The following is a 19,928-nucleotide window of genomic DNA, read 5'->3' on the forward strand; positions in this document are numbered from 1 at the left end:
ACACTTACAGAAAAAAATTACTATGATTCAGAACAAGATTGTATTTACAAACAAAATTAAGATATGTAAGATTTCTAATATACTATTAACAGAAAATTTTCCATCTGTTGCATTTACCACTTTCAAATGCAGGAAATGTTGTTTACGGTTTATCCACCCACAGCACATAATGAAAGAAAGATATCTACTTATTTCCGTCATCTGCCTGTTATTATCTCTAGAGTAGCATGAATTGGTATACATTGCATGCGATGTAGGCTCTGCCAAGACACAGCTGATACCTCCTTTGGCTTCAGCTGCAAGCTGCAGTCTAACCAGTATAGACCAGAGCTTCCAGAGGAACACCCCCTCACCAGAGCGTGATGAGAGAGAAACCCATGTTTAAAGAACTAAGGGCACCAACTTGATGAGTAGCCACACAGTGGCCTACATGTGATATTAACATGTTACATGGTCTCAAAGATATTATTTTTACACAGTGTGGAATATAGAACTGGTAGGATTTGATTAAAAGTGTCTGAGCTTTGGAGTCAGAGATAAGTTAGAAGCCTAACTCTGTTTCTTCTTCTGTGTCAGTTTCTTCATTTTAAAAATGGCATTGCTGGGGCACCCAGGTGGCTCAGTAGGTTAAGCATCCACTTCTCGATCTCAGTGTGGTGAGTTCAAGCCCTATGTCGAAATAGCATTGCTAACATTAGAGCTGTCAAAGATGTATTAATTATCATAGCTAAAATGGTGAACCAGGTATATGTCAGGTGTTTTACATGTGATACTCTAGTGTACCTGTCCATCCATCTATCAGTCAACCATCTATCATTAACATGTATAAGGACATTGATTCACTTCCTGGGTAGCCAGAGGGAGTGTTTCACATTGAGATTTAGAAGTATCCAATGAACTGAACCTGAGGTGTTGGGTTTGTATGAAGGAGAAAAATGACTTGGTTTTATGTGACTATGTAGGACTGAGCCTGAAATAGGAGAGACCTTATGGTGTTTATCTGAAATTTAGGTATCCCACCCATGTAGCCCACATCTGCACATAACTAGAAGCAAATGATCAAAGAGAAAGTGTAGTGAGACTCCAAGGGACAGAGACACAAGCAGCATCTGTTTGGTAAGCAGATGACAAAGTGTGACACAAAAGAAAAAAGAGAGGATGTTTCTCTCCACTTTGGTATGAACACTAACAATTAGAAGGCAGGTCTGCTAGAGTCTCTTGGGGGTGTGATGCTTTCAGTGCACTGGACCATAGCATCTTTGGCCAGTAATTAACCTTCTCCTGGAGGACACCCTCATCTCTGACAGGGGCGAGATGCTATGCTCAACTGGCTTTCTTACCAGATACCAAATTCTGAAGGGAAAAAAAAAACCAACAGTAAAGTGTGAGTGTGTTGGTGAGAAGACTTGTATTACCCACTAGGATCTTCTGAAATTTATGGGAAGCTGTGTCTTTATGATCAGATCTATAGATGCTAATCTGAGGTCTGACATGAAGGGGCTCAGAAAATCCTTTATCAAAGAAAGAAAGAAGGAATTAAGAGTTTTCTCAATCCTGGTGGGATGGTATTGGCATTCTTGTGCAAGACAGTCTGGAATATTGCAGAACATTTAGCCACTTTAACCCCTGAACCCTTGATTCTTCAAGTGTACTTCATTCCGTATAACAATCAAAACATAGTCATTCATCCATTTATCTCTTTTTTAAAAAAGATTTATTAATTTACTTGAGAGAGAGAGCACAAGTGGGAGGGGAGGAGCAGAGGGAGAGGGAGAAGCTGATCAGGGAGCCCGACTTGGGGCTTGAGACTCAAGATCATGACCTGAGCCGAAGTCAGATAGTTAGCCAACTGAGCCACCCAGGCTCCCTACGGCCTTCATCCATTTCAAATTCTCATTGTGGGGATGCTGTTCTTGGATTAAAAATAATTGATCTACTGGGACTCAACATTTCTGCGCAGCCTTAGAATCAATATTCCTGTGGGAACTCATTGAGTCTCCGTAGAACAGGACCTTTCTTCTTTCTGTATGCTCAGTACATTGGGACTGAGATTTTTCTCTTGCTTCCTTTGCTTTGTACTTCTGGAATCTCCTAGGAAAGAACTCTACTTGCTATCCCAGTGTGCTGGTCCAGGGCAATGAGTCTGCCAAGTTAAGCCTAGTAATCTGAGGAACTGATCCTGGCTGCTAACTTCTCAGACCAGAAGCTTCTTGTGCTGCATTCGAACTGGTAGAGATTTTGAAAAGAGAAGTCAGATAGGAGTCAGAATATCAGCTTTGTTAATGGTCCAGTAGATATTAAAGATCATGGCTTTTTGGCAAAAGTAGATTTGGGATATTTTCTCTATCCTAGGCCATTATCCATCCTAGAACCTTATAGATTTTGGCTGGAATAGTGTATGTGTGCATGGGAAAAGCAAGGTGGAACAGGAGAGAAAGATGCCTGTCGGAATCATTTCTTTCTCCTATACTTGGAAACATCTGCCTCCTGAAACTCCAACGGCAGAAGTGCTAGTTCTAATATACAACATTAGGTGGCAGTAAAACAGAAATGTCTGCAAAGAAAGCAGAAATCCCTTCAGAATTATAATAAGTTTTATAGACCAAGACAACTGCAGTTGTAAAACATTATGGTGTATCAATTGGCATATTTGCTGATCAAATCTTTACAAGGTTCGAATAGGCTTATAAATCCTGGGTTTTCTAGTTTGGCCTATTCATGCTTCATGCTTCTGTTTAAGACATTTAGGGAGGCGGGAAATCCAACAAATGGTTGAAATACCAAAGCAATATGCCACTGACAATTTGTTTTCCTGTGATTGAGGGAAAATATATATGCCTCGATTAGAAGCACTACCCAAACAAGCAGAATCTGCTACATTCAAAGATGAGCTCATTTCTCATGCAAAGCACAGCCCGGGCTGGAGAGAACCAACAGCTAAATCGTTTTGCTACTTGATTTTTATAAGTGAGTTCCAATTCCTTTACTATTCCCACAAGAGTCTTTTTATACAAGGATGTTTCCATTTTTTTTAAGTGGTTATTGGCTGATGATAAAATCAGGTTTTATGTTAAATGCATAAAATCACAGGGCAGGAGGTGATATCAAAACACCCCTTTCATTAAAGTTGTTGGTCTTATGTGAATGGTCGAGAAGAGGAGTGGACTGGTTTATGACTGTCAACATTTAAGAATGGGGAAACTGAGGTCTAGGTGTTAAGCAACTTGCCCAAAGGCATATGACCCATGGGTGATTTAGCCAGACTGCGAAACCGGATTTCCCATTAGACATTGGATGAGCAGTGACACTGATTACTTTTAGAGACCTGTTCAAGGTTTTTGGCTACCCAAGCATGCCAAACAGCTAAGCTTTTCTCTGCTTTGTGTTTATAGATGTGCCTACTGACCTTTTTTTTTTTTTTTCTTTTAAGAGAAATTGAAATTCCTTGCAAGGATCACCTTTGTCATATGGTAGCTGCTTATCGTGCATGTGTAGATAAAGATTTTGTCTCTGACCAGTTAGTTCCTACAGATTCTGCCTTAGGAAACATCTCTCAGATTCTTCCTTAAAGCTAATACCTGTATGCCCTTCATTCTGTCTAGAGTCCTCTGCCTCTATGCTCATCTGGCTAAATTCTGTTAAGAATGAGTTTAGGGGCCCTTTGACATGTTCCCCAGATTCCCTCCCTAGGTACTTTTGCTCATGGAGGAGCAACATTTTGTTATCACTGCCTGAACATCCATTAGATACATGGCAGAGACCACATCTGTTTTACTAGTAGTTTTATGCATGAAAGTGCTTGGCACAGAGGAGGTATTCAATAATTATTGTGCGACAGAATAGACTGAGCCTATCCTACTTTTACACAGTGATGCTTTTTTTGAAGAGGAAATATTTATTCAAGAATTCAAAAATCTTGGAGTATAAAAATGTACTATATATTACACATTATATATTACATGTACTTATGATCATTTTAAATGACTGTATTTTAATTTATCTGCATAATACTATATATGTATGTGTGTATATGTGTATATAAATATATATATGTACCTAAGTATGTAGGTATGTACCTATGTATGTATCTGTGTATTTATTAAGTTTGTGTAGACTTAATTGTTTTGCTCTAGTGAAAGAGAAATTAATGATTATTGACCTTGGTTATGTGCTGGGTACATTGTTAGGTCTTCATGTATATTGATACTATTTAATTGTCAAATATAAGCAGTTCAAGTGATGAAATTAGGGCTGAGAAAATTGGATAACTTGTCATGCCTTCATAATGTAGGAAAGCTGGATTTACACTCAGATCTACCTTCCTCAGAATTTAATGGTATCTCTATTCTCCAGAAGGGACTGGGGCTTCAGGGGGCAGGGATCACTTTGCTATGGTAAGCCAGCTAGTCAGTGGCAAAGCCGAGTGGTAGAATCTGGAACTTTAGGCCTTTTCCTCCCCCTTCTGCATCAGACTTTCTATTCTGAATAATGAGAAAAGGTAAGAATTCATTTTCATTCAGCTGGAGTAATTTGGCAGATTTCAAGATTTCATGAAGCCCAGATTTTCCATTGGTTCTGTTTACATTGAGAAATGTATTCATTTGGCAACTGCCTGGGCCCCATGTGAACATCTGCTAACTTGTGGAATTAGCTAGTTCACAGATTCCTTGGTCTTCCTGATTTGAGCTCCTGCAGAAGTTCAGGATTGGGAAACACATATTTTGTAATCCATTTGTTTGCATGTAAAAATGCATGTTCAGCTCTCCCACTCCTTAGCGATTCTCTTCTAAGCCATCTTGCTGTGCATTTGTCAAGGAAATTTGCCATTTTCAACTTGGAGACAACAATTCAAGTTAGAGAAAGCTAAGCACCAGAATTCATTGAAAAAAAAAATTGTAACAGCTTAAAAAATGAGAATGGCTATATTTGCTCTGTAACAAACAGGGCATTAAAAAATCAATAATAAGAACAACTAATGGTGAGGGACGCCTGGGTGGCTCAGTGGGTTAAGCCGCTGCCTTCGGCTCAGGTCATGATCTCAGGGTCCTGGGATCGAGTCCCACATCGGGCTCTCTGCTCAGCAGGGGGCCTGCTTCCCTTCCTCTCTCTCTGCCTGCCTCTCTGCCTGCCTACTTGTGATTTCTCTCTGTCAAATAAATAAATAAAATCTTTAAAAAAAAAAAAAAGAACAACTAATGGTGATAATGTCTTCCCTGACTCATAGGGATATTTAAGAGTAAAATGATGTAATTGATGGGAAACACTTTGAAAAATAAAAGCACCATGCAGTACAAGACATTATGATTATTATACGAGTATCCCGAAGCACAGCTATAAGCACAGCTATAAGTGAGCCTTATCTCCCTCAGGACCAGATGTCATCACTGATAAATCATTGGTGTAATCCCCAGCATGCAAAGAATGTCTGCAGAGCTCCGGGCTCTTGTACTTTCTGTTATGATCTCTCTATCATGGTGTTCGGGGATGTGGCCAAGGGCAAGTCACAACCTCTCTGAGCCTTTGTTCCCATATCTTTGAGCTGGGAATTCATATTATCATGAATGGCTACCATCTACTGAGCAATTCTATGTCCAAGATACAAAGCATCTTAGGTTTATGATTTCATGTAATGTTTATGGCCCTATGAAGTGCCTTATTTTATAGCTGAGGAAAATGAAGCACAGAGCAGAGAAAGGTCCAAGCCTAGATCACAGAGCTAGAATAACATGAGGTATCTGTAGACACCCACAGACCTTAAGTTTAGGTATGCTGGGTAGTGGATTTTATAGATTTGACTCTCCAGCTTGCTTACCTCTATCCCTTCTTCTTTGGAGAATTGCCCCTCCAGCAGAACATATTCCACAGTGCTCTGATAGGTCTGCTGATCATTCCACATACCTCTTCCTGTCGCCATAGGGTAAAAGTATGACCATTCCTAGCCAGTCACAATAATTCACTCTAGTCTCATTAATTGACTCAAGGAGTAGGGAAAGAATGAAAGTTGGGTAATCAGAATCCCTAGGATTTATATATACAAGAGTGGAAAGAGAGACACCTTCTTTTCTGTAGCCTTGCCAACCAGGATGAGGTATGAAGACTCAAGAAGACTATTTATGGTGGGAAAGAATCCAGTCAACAGAGTACCAAAGGCAAGAGATGGAGAGCATTCCAGTGGTTTCACTTCTGCCCCCAGGTCCAACGGTGGATGGGGTGAGAACCACCCCACCCTTCTCAGTCACTGGCGTCAGTAAATACCATTTTTGTTTTCAAAATATCTATTTTTAGAGCAAATTTAAGTTCACCAAATAGTTGAAAGTACTGCAATTTCCCCTATCCTCCAGACCCCACAATACAGAGCCTCCCCTATTATCCTGACTACAGTACATTTGGTTACAACTGGTGAACCTACCCTGATACATAGTCACCCAAGTCCATAGTTTACCTTATGGTTCACTCTTGCTGTTATACATTTTATGGGTTTGAACAAATGTATGATGATATGTATCCATTATTATAGTGACATACAGAGTATTTTCATTTCCATAGAAGTCCTCTGGGCTCTACCTCCTCCCTGTGCCCCACTGCCATCCCCAGCAACCACTGACCTACTGTCTCCATGGCCTTGCCTCTTCTAGAGTGTCATGAAGTCAAAATCATATTGTAAGGAGCCTTTTCAGACTGGCTTCTTTCACTTAAGAGTGTGCATTTAAGGTTCCTTTATGTCTTTTCATGGCTTGATAGCTCATTTCTATTTAGAGTTGAATCATATTCTACTGCATGGATGTACCACCGTTTATCAATTCATTTACCAACTAAAGGACCTCTTGGATGCCTCCAGGTGTTGGCAACGATGTGTAAAGCAGCTTTACGTCCATGTGTGGTTTCTGTGTGGACATGATTTTCAATAAATACCATTATTTTAATATTGGGAGATTTTTAATAAAAATATTTCTTAAAAAAACAAAACATTAATTTCTAGAGATTTTCCATAGGCATTTTCTGTATGTGACTTCCATCCCTGGTGCCTTCGGATGTCCTGCCACTCCGTGCTGACTGCCTTTAGAGTCTGACTTCTGTAGGTGTGCCCGGCAGGTCCAGATGCGTGTCAGTCCCACCTTCTCCACCAAAGTATTGCCTGGAAAACCAGGACTATTTTGTGATAATTTCTAGTGACTCCTTCAAGCAGGAGGCACTTAGCTTGCAAAATTTGTTTAGAGGAGGTTTTTTTTTTTAAATTTATTTTTTATTTTCAGCATAACAGTATTCATTATTTTTGCACCACACCCAGTGCTCCATGCAATCCGTGCCCTCTATAATACACACCACCTGGTACCCCAACCTCCCACCCCCCCGCCCCTTCAAAACCCTCAGATTGTTTTTCAGAGTCCATAGTCGCTCATGGTTCACCTCCCCTTCCAATTTCCCCCAACTCCCTTCTCCTCTCTATCTCCCCATGTCCTCCATGCTACTTGTTATGCTCCCCAAATAAGTGAAACCATATGATAATTGACTCCCTCTGCTTGACTTATTTCACTCAACATAATCTCTTCCAGTCCCGTCCATGTTGCTACAAAAGTTGGGTATTCGTCCTTTCTGATGAAGGCATAATACTCCATAGTGTATATGGACCACATCTTCCTTATCCATTCATCCGTTGAAGGGCATCTTGGTCCTTTCCACAGTTTGGCGACCATGGCCATTGCTGCTATAAACATTGGGGTATAGATGGCCCTTCTTTTCACTACATCTGTATCTTTGGGGTAAATACACAGTAGTGCAATGGCAGGGTCATAGGGAAGTTCTATTTTTAATTTCTTGAGGAATCTCCACACTGTTCTCCAAAGAGGCCTGTTATAGACAGATACTTCTCCAATGAAGACATACAAATGGCTATCAGACACATGAAAAAATGTTCATCATCACTAGCCATCAGGGAGATTCAAATGAAAACTACATTGAGATATCACCTTACACCAGTTAGAATGGCCATAATTAGCAAGACAGGAAACAACATGTGTTGGAGGGGATGTGGAGAAAGGGGAACCCTCTTACACTGTTGGTGGGAATAAATACCATTTTTAAAGCTAATTTAAGTTAGATTTTTAGCACTTAGAACCAAAAGGTTCTGATTGATAGAACACGTAACAAAGTATATTTACATACATTGTTTTCCTCAGTTCTCACAGCAAGTCTCTGCCAGTATTCTCTTGAATGTTTTTTTTCTAACAGAAATAAAATAAAAAACTAGAAAAACTAGAGACACACTTGAAATTTACACTCAGTGTCTGTGTTTCCAGAGACCATGCTCTTTCTACAATATTCTGTTAGATAGAGAAGGTAGAACCATACATGTTAATGGGCTTTGGTTTTACTGTAAAACAAAGGCAGATAATCAATCATATTGGAATAATCTCTCATTTATTCTGAATCATCCAAAAAATTAAGATTTTTCTAGCTATTAAAGTACATACATATAAAAGGCCCAAAGTTTATTTTGATAATGCCTTGATTTAAACCTAAAATATATTTTACTCTATCATAGCTCTTGGCAACAGAATTCTGATTATGACTGTATATTGACTTGATAATCTAGGTCATAGTTGTCCCTATCATAATAGATAGCACACTTGATCATGTTGCTAATTAAATTGCATATTTTTCCAATTAGATAGTAAGGTCTGTGAGGATGGGTAACATGCTGTCATAATTTTAACAATAATCTCGTGAATTTCTAGTTTTTAGCCCAGTACCTGGCATCCAGTGTCAACTAAAGGCCTGACATGAATGCATGTATAAGTTGGCCCAAATAATTATAAAATGAACCTTAATAATTGTAATGCAATTCAATTACTAATATTTTAGAAGCTACTGAAATATGTCCGATCAGCCTTTTGCAGAGCCCCAGGTAACGAAGGTATTTGTCTGTGTTTCTACCTCTGGCTGTGGGCTTTATTTAGGTAGTATGTAGAAAGGCAAGAGAGATCTCGAGTATCCTATAGATCCTGACTGTGTCCCTTAATATTTGTGTGACCTTGAGTGTACCTCTTCATACCTCTGACCTTCCCTCTCTTCCTCTCCAAAATGGAAATCTGAGAAGTTACCCTAATAATGTGTGATGAGGATTAATTGAGATAAGACCATAAAAATCACTACTAGGTGAACAACAAGCACTTTTGTCTGTTTTTTTTTTTTTTTTTTTTAAGAGAGAGAGAATGTGTGCACACGTACATGAGCACAGGGAGGGGGTGCAGAGGAAGATGGAAAGAATCTCAAGCAGTTTCCCTGCTGAGTGCAGAACCCCACCTCATGACCCTGAGATCATGACCTGAGCCGTAATTGAGAGTTGGATGCTTAAGTGACTGAGTCAGCCTGGAGTCCACAACAAACACATTTTTAATGAGATTTTAGAGGAATAGGAAACTGAGTGCTGAAGTGTGCAGAGTAAGTACGTGAACGTTTGAGCTGGCTTCAGTGAAAGACGTGTACGGGGAAAGGAAGATGTCCCACAGAAGGGTTTTCAGTGTGGTCTTCTCTCTGCCGTTAAATGAGCAGCCTGAGGCCAAGACCAGGTTGAGAATAAGGAGAAGTTTCTTCTACAGTGTGGAAGGACCAGAGCTTTCTTGGAGAGTGAAGGATGTTTCTTCTTCAGTGACTTAATGAAATGAGTGCTCATGCACAAACACTTTTAGAGCCCTTCTGGCTTCAGCATGTGCAAACCCTGAAAACACTTCTAGGGACCCAAATCCAGACAACTTTGTAAGAAATCAAGCTGTTGCTATGTCCTAACATGTTTCCTTTTCCAACTCACATCGACACTGTTCATCAAAGATCAAGAAAGATAGGTGCTAGGAAAATCATTTGGGAAGTGGGAGATCCTTAGTTCTGGTTATTTACCTAAATAGGTAACTACTAGCAATGTGTTCACAGTAGAGGGTGGCAGTTAGGAATAAGGCCTGGAAATCCCACAGACAGAGATCAGATCTTTCGGTCTTTACTATAGTTTTGTGAGTTTGCACCATTGTTCAACCTCCCTAAGCCTCATTACACTCCTCTATATATTGGGTGTAAAAATACCTACTTGGCTTTATTGATGAAAAACCCAGAGACTGCTACCTAGGACTTAATTGACTGCTGCTCTTGTAAAGTATTTTTGTACAAGGACAGGTTATGTCTGTGTTTCCAGTAGCTAGCATGACCATCTGTGTGTGAATCTTTAGCTTTATTGGATACTTCCAGGGGTTTTCTAGAGTAGTGCAACCTACTGACTCAGCAGTGAAGAATGAGAGTTCTGGTAGCTCCACATACTCGCTAACAATTGGCGTGGTCAGAGTTTTAATTTCAGGGCACCTGGGTGGCTCAGTGGGTTAAAGCCTCTGTCTTCAACTCAGGTCATGATCCCAGGGTCCTAGGATCAAGTCCCGCATCAGGCTCTCTGCTCAGCATGGAGCCTGCTTCTCTCTCTCTCTGCCTACCTCTCTGCCTACTTGTGATCTCTGTCTTTGTCACATAAGTAAATAAATATTTTTAAAAAATTTTAATTTCTGCCTGTTCTGTTGGATATGTAGTGCTATTATAATTTCAATTTGCATTTCTCTAATGCCTAACGAAGTTGAATACCTTTTCATATGCTTATTGGCATGTCTCCTTTTATGAAATGAAACCTTTTCAAGTTTCTTAAAAAATTATTTTTTTAAATTATTTTTAAAATTCTGGATATGGATTCTTTGCTGTATATATATTGGAAAATATATTCTACTCTGTGTTTGGACATTTTACTCCTTAAATGCTGTTTTTGGCATATAAAATACTTAAGTTTTATATGGTGTTATTTATAACATTTTCTCTTATGTTGTTGATTTTGTGTCCTGTTTAATCTTTGTTTACCTTCAGGTCATAAAGATATTATCTCTTTTCCTAGAAGTTTTAATGTTCTACTTTTTATGTTTAGATCTACATTTCATGGGCAATAGTTTTTGTAGTTAGGAAGGGTCCAAGACTTACTTTTTCCATAATAATTTCCAGTTGACCTGGTACCATTTATTGCAAAGTGCATTATTTCCTTACTGCACTGTGGAGAATTATCTGTCCAGATCAAGGGACCACCTAAGTATAGGTTTAATTTTGAATACTCTCTAGTCTTCTATTGTTGAATTTGTCTAGCTACATGTCAGTACTACCAATACTACAATGTGTTAATTAGTGTAGATTTAAATGAGTCTTTGTATTTGGTAGGTGAATCTTCTAGTATTTTCTTTCTCAAGACACTACTTTTAGTCTTTTGTACATGACTACATGACTTTTTCAATCAGCTAATCAATTTTCACAAAAACAAATAGCTAATTCAGCCGGAGATGTTGAATGGGGTAGTATTGATTCCAGTGAACCACTTTGAAGGGAATTAACATTTTTACAGTAGGAATTTTCTAATACTTAAACATGGCATATCCCTCCTTTCATTTTGGTTTTCTTTAATTTCTCTAATGAATGTCTCATAATTGTGAGTACAGAAGTCTTGCATGGCACATTTTTCATTATTTTTCCTAAGTATTTCATATCTTTGATGAAATGTAAATGGCATTTTAAAAATACTGTTTTGTTTTTACCAATTGAAAGGGATACATGCACCCCAGTGTTTATAGCAGCATTATCAAATAGCCAAATTATGGAAACAGCCCAAGTGTCCGTGGATAAAGATGTGATGTGTGTGTGTGTGTGTGTATGTGTGTATACACAATGGACTATTACTCAGCCATAAAAAATGAATGAAATCTTGCCATTTACAATTGGAGCTAGAGAGTATTATGCTGGGCAAAATAAGTCAGAATGACAAATACCATATGATTTCACACATATGTGGAACTTAAAAAACAATACAGATGAACACAGATGGGAAAGAGTGAGAGAGGGAAAGAAAGAGAGAGGTGAACCAGAAAGCAGACTTTTAACTGTAAAGAACAAACTGAGGGCTACTGGAGGGGAGGCGGGTGGGGGCATGGGCTAAATGGGTGATGGATATTAAGGAAGGCACTTGCTGTGATAATACTCAGTGTTCTAAGTGATAAGTCATTGAAAACTATACCTGGAACTAATATTATACCGTATGTTAACTAAGTGGAATTTAGATAAAAACTTACAAAATGAAAAAAATGCTATTTTATACTTGTTATTGCTATACAAAAACATTTTCTATTAACCTTGCTAATTTCATTGGTTACTTTTAATTGTATATTCTTTTAGATTGTCTATTGCATACAATCATGTCATCTGTGAATAAGAACATTTTAATTTCTTCCATACCCATTCTTAATTTTTCTTCTTCCCTTATTTTACCAGTCAAGTCCTCACTACACTTTTGAATAGAAACATTAGTATCAAGCATGGTTTTAAAAAAGATTTTATATATTTATTTGACAAAGAGAGACATAGCGAGAGAGGGAACACACGCAGGAGGAGTCGGAGAGGGAGAAGCAGGCTTCCCGCCAAGTAGAGAGCCTGATTCAGGTCTCGATACCAGGCCCCTGGGATCATGACCTGAGCCGAAGGCAGACAATGACTGAGCAACTCAGGCTCCCCTTAAGCATGTGTTTTATTCCAGTTTCATGGAGAAAATTTTTAAGATTTCACAATTTAGTGTGATAATTGATATGTTTTTAAAGGATAATACATATCCAATTAAGAAAGTTCACTCTATTCCAAGTTTGCTAGGAAATTTTAGAATGAAATGTGTTAGGTTTTATCAAATGTTTTCATCTATTGAGATTGTCGTGATTCTATTCTTCATTCTGTTAATATACTGAGTTACATGGATTGAACTTTGAGTGCTAACCCAACCAGGGATTTTTATTTCTGGAATAAACCCTAACTGGCCTTGGGAACAATCATGTTTGCATATGCTAGATTGGACTGGTTAATTTTTAATTGTTCTTACTGTTTAGGATTTTTACATGTTCTTGAGAGCAATTTTCTCACATTTTCGTTTTTTGTACTATTCTTGCTAGATTGTTGAATCAAAGTCATGCTGGTCTCATAAAGTTAAATTCTCTTTACTATTATTTGGAAAAATGTCTAAGATTGGTAGTTCTTCCTTAAATATATGAAAGAACTAACCACTTAGGCTTTCTGAGCCTCGAGACTTCTACATTTGCTAGATTTTTTTTAAGGATTTTATTTATTTGTTTGAGAGAGAGAGAGATCACGAGCAGAGGGGAGGGGAAAAGGGAGAAGCAGAATCTATGCTGAGTGGGGACCATGATACAGGACTTGATTGCAGTACCATGATATCATGACCTGAGCCAAATGCAGAAGCTTAACCAACGGAGCCACCCAGGCACCCTTGGTAGATTGTTTTAATTGGAGGTTTAACTTTTTAAGTAGATATAGCTCATTCAAATTTTCTATTTATTCTTGTATCAATTTAAGCAAGTTTTGTTTTTTTAAGGAATTTGGTGATTTTATTTAAATTTTAAAAATTTAAAATTTTGTCATAAAGTTATTCAGAATATTCTCTTATCCTTCTTTCTTTTTTTAAAGATATATTTGTAAAATATATTATGAAATGATCGTTTACATAACTGATTATCATCTCTATCTCTTTATCTCTCTCTTCATGCTAAGCCTTGCTAGGAATTTATTCACTTTGTTATTCTAATAATCAATTTGCTTTGTTCACTTTCTCTATTGTATTTTTTCCATTTCATTATTTGTTGCTTTTTAAAAACTTTTCCATCCTTCTACTGTTTGAATTAATTACTTAAAATGTTGGATTTGGGATATTTAAAATTTCCTTACTAATAATGTGCATTTAAGGCTACACATTTTCCTCTAATCTTATACTTCAGCAGTATCCTTCAAGTTTTTATATGTTTTATTGTAATTTAATGCAAAGTATTTCCTAATTTCCATTTTTATTCTGTCTCAATAATCATTTAGAAATATTTTACATAATTTTTGGTTTTAGGGATTTTTTTTAAAGATTTTATTTATTTATTTGAGAGACAGCACAGGAGTGAGAGAGAGAGAGAAAGAGAGACAGAGAGCATGAGCAGTGGGAGGGAGGGACAGAGGCAGAGAGAGAAGCAGGCTCTCTGCTGAGCTGGGAGCCCTTTGTTGGGCTCGATCCCAAGACCCCGAGATCATGACCTGAGCCAAAAGCAGATGTTTAACTGACTGAACCACCCAGGTGTCCTAATTTTAGGGATCTTCTATTTAGATTTTTGTTACAGAATTCTAGCTGTAAACCACTGTTTTGAGAAGGCATATTCTCTATGATTTCAAATATTTGCCAGTAGTTGAGGCTTTACTTTATGGTCTAGCCTATGGTCAATTTTGAAAAATGTTCTATACACTTGAAAATAATGTGTGTTATGTTACTGCTTGCTTTCATTTGCAGTGTTCTGTCAGTTAGTTCCAGAGTATTATTTGTGTTATTCAGATCCTTTTTTTTTTAAGGTTTTATTTATTTATTTGACAGACAGAGATCACAAGTAAGCAGAGAGGCAGGCAGAGAGAGAGGGGCAGGGGAAGCAGACTCCTGAGTGAGCAGAGAGCCCAATGTGGGGCTTGATCCCAGGATCCTGGGATCATGACCTGAGCTGAAGGCAAAGGCTTTAACCCACTGAGCCATCCAGGCACCCCTCAGATCCTTGTTTTATTTTTATTTATTTTTTATTTTTTTAAGATTTTATTTGTTTATTTGACAGAGAGAGCACAAGCAAGAAGAGCAGCAGGCAGAGCGAGAGAGAGAGAAGCAGGCTCTCCGCTGAGTGGGGATCCAGATGCGGGGCTTGATCCCAGGACCCTGGAACCATGACCTGAGCCGCAGGCAGCTGCTTAACCAACTAAGCCACCCAGGTGACCCAGGTCCTTTTTTTAAAAAAAAAGATTTTATTTTATTTTGAGGGAAGAGAGTGTAGGAGGGAGGGGCATAGGAGGAGGGAGAAGGACAAGTAGACACCATGCTGAGAATGGAGCCAGAAGCAGGGCTCAATCCCACAATCCCAGGACCCCATGACCCCGACCTGAGCCAGAACCAAGTCAGATGATCAAATGGCTAAGCCATTTTTTATTAACTGATATTTTTTGTCAGCATACATATCATTTTTGAGAGAGACATGCTGATATTTCTATGATTGTTGATTGATTTTTCCTTTTACTTATATCAATTTATATTATATATATTGTGAAGCTATGCAACTGAATTTATATTAATTAGTAAATGCTAAATCTTTAATGAAATTTTTTAAAAGACTTATTTATTTGAAAGAGAGAATGGGTGGGGGGGGCAGAGGCAGAGGGGGAGAGAGAGAACTTTAAGCAGACTCCTGCTAAGCACAGAGCCCAACACAAGTCGATCTCAAGACCCTGAGATCATGACTTGAGCTGAAATCAAGAGCTGGACGCCTAACTGACTGAGCCACCCAGGCGTTCCTTTGAAATACTCATTTCTGCTAGCATGTCTTGCCTGAAAGTCTATATTGTCTGATATTAGGGTGGCCACACTCGTTTTTTGTTTTTGTTTTTGTTTTGTTTAGTTAGTGTTTGCATGATAGACATTTTCCATTTGTGGCTGAAGCTACTGATGCCCTGTCCATATTTCCTCAGTGTTCCCTCTTCCAGGACCTGTCAAAGGATCTTCTGGAGTCCTTGTGAAGTCAGCCATGACTCTCCCTGACAGTTTTACCTTTAAAAATGTTTTTCTTTTTTCTTTCTTTCTTTCTTTTTTTTTTTTTATTGAAGTGTTGTTGGTATGACTCATGGGGCAGGCAGGATGTAGGTGGTGAGTGGTCTCCCAGATAGACTTCTACCAATAAGGTAGGGAGTTTAGGGGTAAATACGTCAGTTTCCTTATCCCTCTGGTGAGACAACTGCAGTACATATTTTATACCATCTTTCAGTTGTCCATGCCAGGATTCAGTTATGGCTGCCTCAAGAATTAAACTGTTCATTAATAGATCCCATATTCCTTTCTTCTCCATCTTATTTTTCTTACTACCCTATGCACAATCCTGGCATCCCCTAAGCTAAACTCAAAGTCTTGTGCCAAGGTCTGTTTCTGTGGAAACCTGGCGGAAGAAGCTATCTTTCTACTTACAGTTTGTCTATGTTTTTATGTTTAAAGAGTGTCCCTTATAAGGAGCATGTTGTTGTGTTGTGTTTCATTCAACCTGACAACTTTTGTCTTTAGTTGAAATATTTAGTCCACTTAATGTGTATACTGGTATGTTGGCTCAATTTTCTCTACCGTGTATGTCTTTATGATCTGTTCTCCATTAACTAGTTATACATTCTTTTACCATAGTGGGTAACCAAGAAGTTATAACAAGCATCCTTAACTAATTACAGTATAATATTAATTAGATCTTTTATAACTTCCCAGACATTGCTAGGATCTAGAACCCTTACACTTCATTTATTCTCTCCCTGATTTTTGGTGATTAATGCCAAGTCAAGTAATACATGCATTTTAACATTTACAAGATATTATTATTATTGTTGTTGTTTTATACAGAGAGTAGTCATTTAACTTTATATTCTTATGTATCTTTACCAATTGCCCTTAATGCTTTCCTGAATTTTTATTTTATGGTCTGGGATCATTTTCCTGCTGTCTAGAGAATGCTTTTCATATTTCTTTTAGTGTAATTCTGTTGACAACACGTTTTCTGAGAGTTTTCTGTTTGTTTGCTTATATGGAAATATCTTTATTTACCCTTTGCTTTCTTTCTCTTGATATAAATAACATAGTTTTTATTGAGAAACAACTTGCATATATTAAAAAGCACAAATCTTATGTGTTTGGCTTGATGAATTTTTGCATGTGCCACCCAAGTCAAGGTTTTGAATGCCTCGAATGCTCTCTCATTCCCTCTCCCAGACAAGACCCTTGCTACAGATTTAACTACAATGCCATGTTCTCATCCATGAGTTAGTTTGGTCTGTTCTTAAACTTCATATAAATGGAATCCTATAATATCTATTTTTCTTTCTGGCTCTTAGACTCAACATTAGGTCTGTGAAGTAATTCATCTTGTATGAGTACTATACGCTCATTTTTTTTATTGCCAGTATATGAATATACCACAATTTGTTTATCCATTCGAGGGCTGATGGATGCTAGAGTTTTTCATTTTTGGCCATTAAGAGTAACTCTGTGATGAACATGACTGTGCATGTCTTCTTTTTGTAGATGTAAGCCCTTATTTCTATTGAGTATATACCAGTTTTCGTTGGTTTTAGTTTTGAGGTAGAGAGTTACTTCCTTGAAGCGCTTTTAAAAGCATTTTTATAGTTCTACAGCTTCTAAAGTTTCTACTGAGAAGTCAGCCATTAAGTCTTGTTATTGCTCCTTTGAAAGTAAATGTGGTTTTTCCTCTGGCAGCTTTTAAAATGATTTTTGTTTTTGGTTTTTAGTAGTTTTAGTATGATAGGCTTAGGTGTGGTTTTCTTTGTTTATATCCTGCTTTAATCTATAACTTTATGTCTTTTGTCTACTTAGGATAATTTTTAGTTATTTCAAATATTGCCTGTGACCCTTTCTCTTCTCTTTTTATGTGATTCCATTTATATACATGATAAACCTTTTAATCATCTCTCATATATTCTAATGGTATTTTCTGAATTTTCCATGCTTTTTGCTCTCCTTGTGTTAGCTTGAATAGTTTCTGTTGACTTCAGTTTCATTGTGATGCTCATATTGGATTTTTAGTTTAGGTTATTATATTTTTTTAGTTCCAGAGTCTTTGTTTGTTTGTTTGTTTGTTGTTAAGGAAGAGAATCTACTTCTGTATGTATTTTTAAATTTCAGTATAATTAACATAGAGTGCTATATTAGTTTCAGGTGCACAATATAGTGACTCAACAGTTCAAAGGAGGGTACTTACAGTGAGCACTGGGTGTTGTATGTAAGTGGTGAATCACTAAATTCTACTACTGAAACTAATATTATACTATATACTAACTATATGAATCTAAATAAAGACTTGGAAAAAAATCCATATATCAGTCCATGCTCATCTGGATTAGTATACTCTTAATCTCCTTTTCCTATTTTACCCATTCCACCCCACCCCCCATCTTCCCTCTAATAACCATAAGTTTGTTCTTTGTATTTAAGAGTCTGTGTTTTGAGTTGTCTCTCTCTCTCTCTCTCTTTTTTTTTTTTTTTTGTTTCTTAAATTCCACTTATGAGTGAAATCATATGGCATTTGTCTTTCTCTGCCTGGCTTATTTCACTTAGCCTTATACCCTCTAGAACCATCCATGTTGTTGTATGTGACAAGGTTTCATTCTCTTTTGTGGCTGAGTAATATTCCATTGTATATACATACCACCTCTTCTTTATCCATTCATTTATTGATTGACGCTTGGGTTGCTTCCGTATCTTGGCTATTGTAAATAATGCTGCAGTAAACATAGGTTGCATGTATATTTTTGAATTAGTGTTTCAATTTTCTTTAGATAATACTCAGTAGGGGAATTACTAGATCATATGGCAATCCTATTTTTAATTTTTTGAGAAGCCTCCATACTATTTCCATAGTATCTGTATCAGTTTGCATTCCCACCAGCAATGCACGGAGATTTCTTTTTCTCCATGTTCTTTCCAACACTTGGTACTTTAGATTGGAGCCATTCTGATGGGTGTGAGGTGATATCTCATTGTGGTTTTTATCTGCACTTCCCCGACAAGAAGTGATAGTGAGGGTTGCTTAAAGTATCAGTAGGCCATCTATATGTCGTCTTTGGAGAAATGTCTGTCTTCCATCTATTTTTAAATTACATTGTTTGGTTTTTGGTGTTGAATTGCATAAGTTCTTTATATATTTTGGATACTAAACCTTAATCGGAATATCGTTGGTAAATACCTTCTCCCATTCAGTAGGTTGTCTTTTTCTGTTGTTGTTGATTTTTTCCTTTATTATGTAGAAGCTTTTTATTTTGATGTAGTCCCAATCATTTATTTTTGGTTCTGTTTCCTTTGCCTCAGGAAACATATCTAGAAAAATTTGGCTGTGGCTGATAACAGAGAAACGATTGCCTATGCTCTTTTCTAGGATTTTTATTGTTTTAGGCCTCATGTTTAGGTCTTGAATCCACTTGAGTTTATTTTTGTGCATGGTATAAGAGAATGGTCCAGTTCCATGCTTTTGCATGTTGCTGTCCAGTTTTCCCCACACCATTTGTTGAAGAAACTAGACTGTCTTTTCCCTTTGCTTATTTTTGTCTCCTTTGTCATAAATTGATTGGGTTTATTTCCTGGGTCTCTGTTCTGTTCTATTGATCTACGTGTCTGTTTTCCAAGCTGTTCTGATTACTATAGCTTTGTAGTATATCCTGACATCTGGGATTGTGATACTACTCAGTTTTTTTCTTCTTTTTCACAAGTGCTTTGTCTATTTGGAGTCTTTTGTGATTGCATGCAAATTTTAGGACTATTTGTTCTAGTTCTATGAAAAATGCTGTTGGTATTTTGTTAGGAATTGCATTAAATCTATAGACTGTTTTGGGTAGTATGGGCATTTTTAACAATTTTCTACTAATGTATGAGCTTGGAATCTCTTTCTATTTGTTTTTTTCAATTTCTTTCATCATTGTTTTATAGTGTTCAGAGTAAAAGTCTTTCACCTCTTTTGTTAAGATTAATCCTAGGTATTTCATTAGTTTTATTATTATTATTTTTTCTTTTTCTAATTTCTTTTCATCAGAACAAAATTCATTGTTTATGCATGCAAGAAGGGAAATAATCAAGATTTAGAGCAGAGATCAATAAGATAGAAACTAGAGATACAGTAGAATGTATCAATGAAACTAGAATCTGGTTTTTTGAAAGAATCAATAAGATCGATAAACCACTGGCCACACTAATCCAAAAGAAAAGAGAGAAACTCAAATTAATAAAATTATGAATGAAAAGGGAGAAGGCACAACTA

Source organism: Mustela nigripes, chromosome 14 (assembly GCF_022355385.1).
Source record: "Mustela nigripes isolate SB6536 chromosome 14, MUSNIG.SB6536, whole genome shotgun sequence".
In the NCBI taxonomy this organism is placed as follows: domain Eukaryota; kingdom Metazoa; phylum Chordata; class Mammalia; order Carnivora; family Mustelidae; genus Mustela; species Mustela nigripes.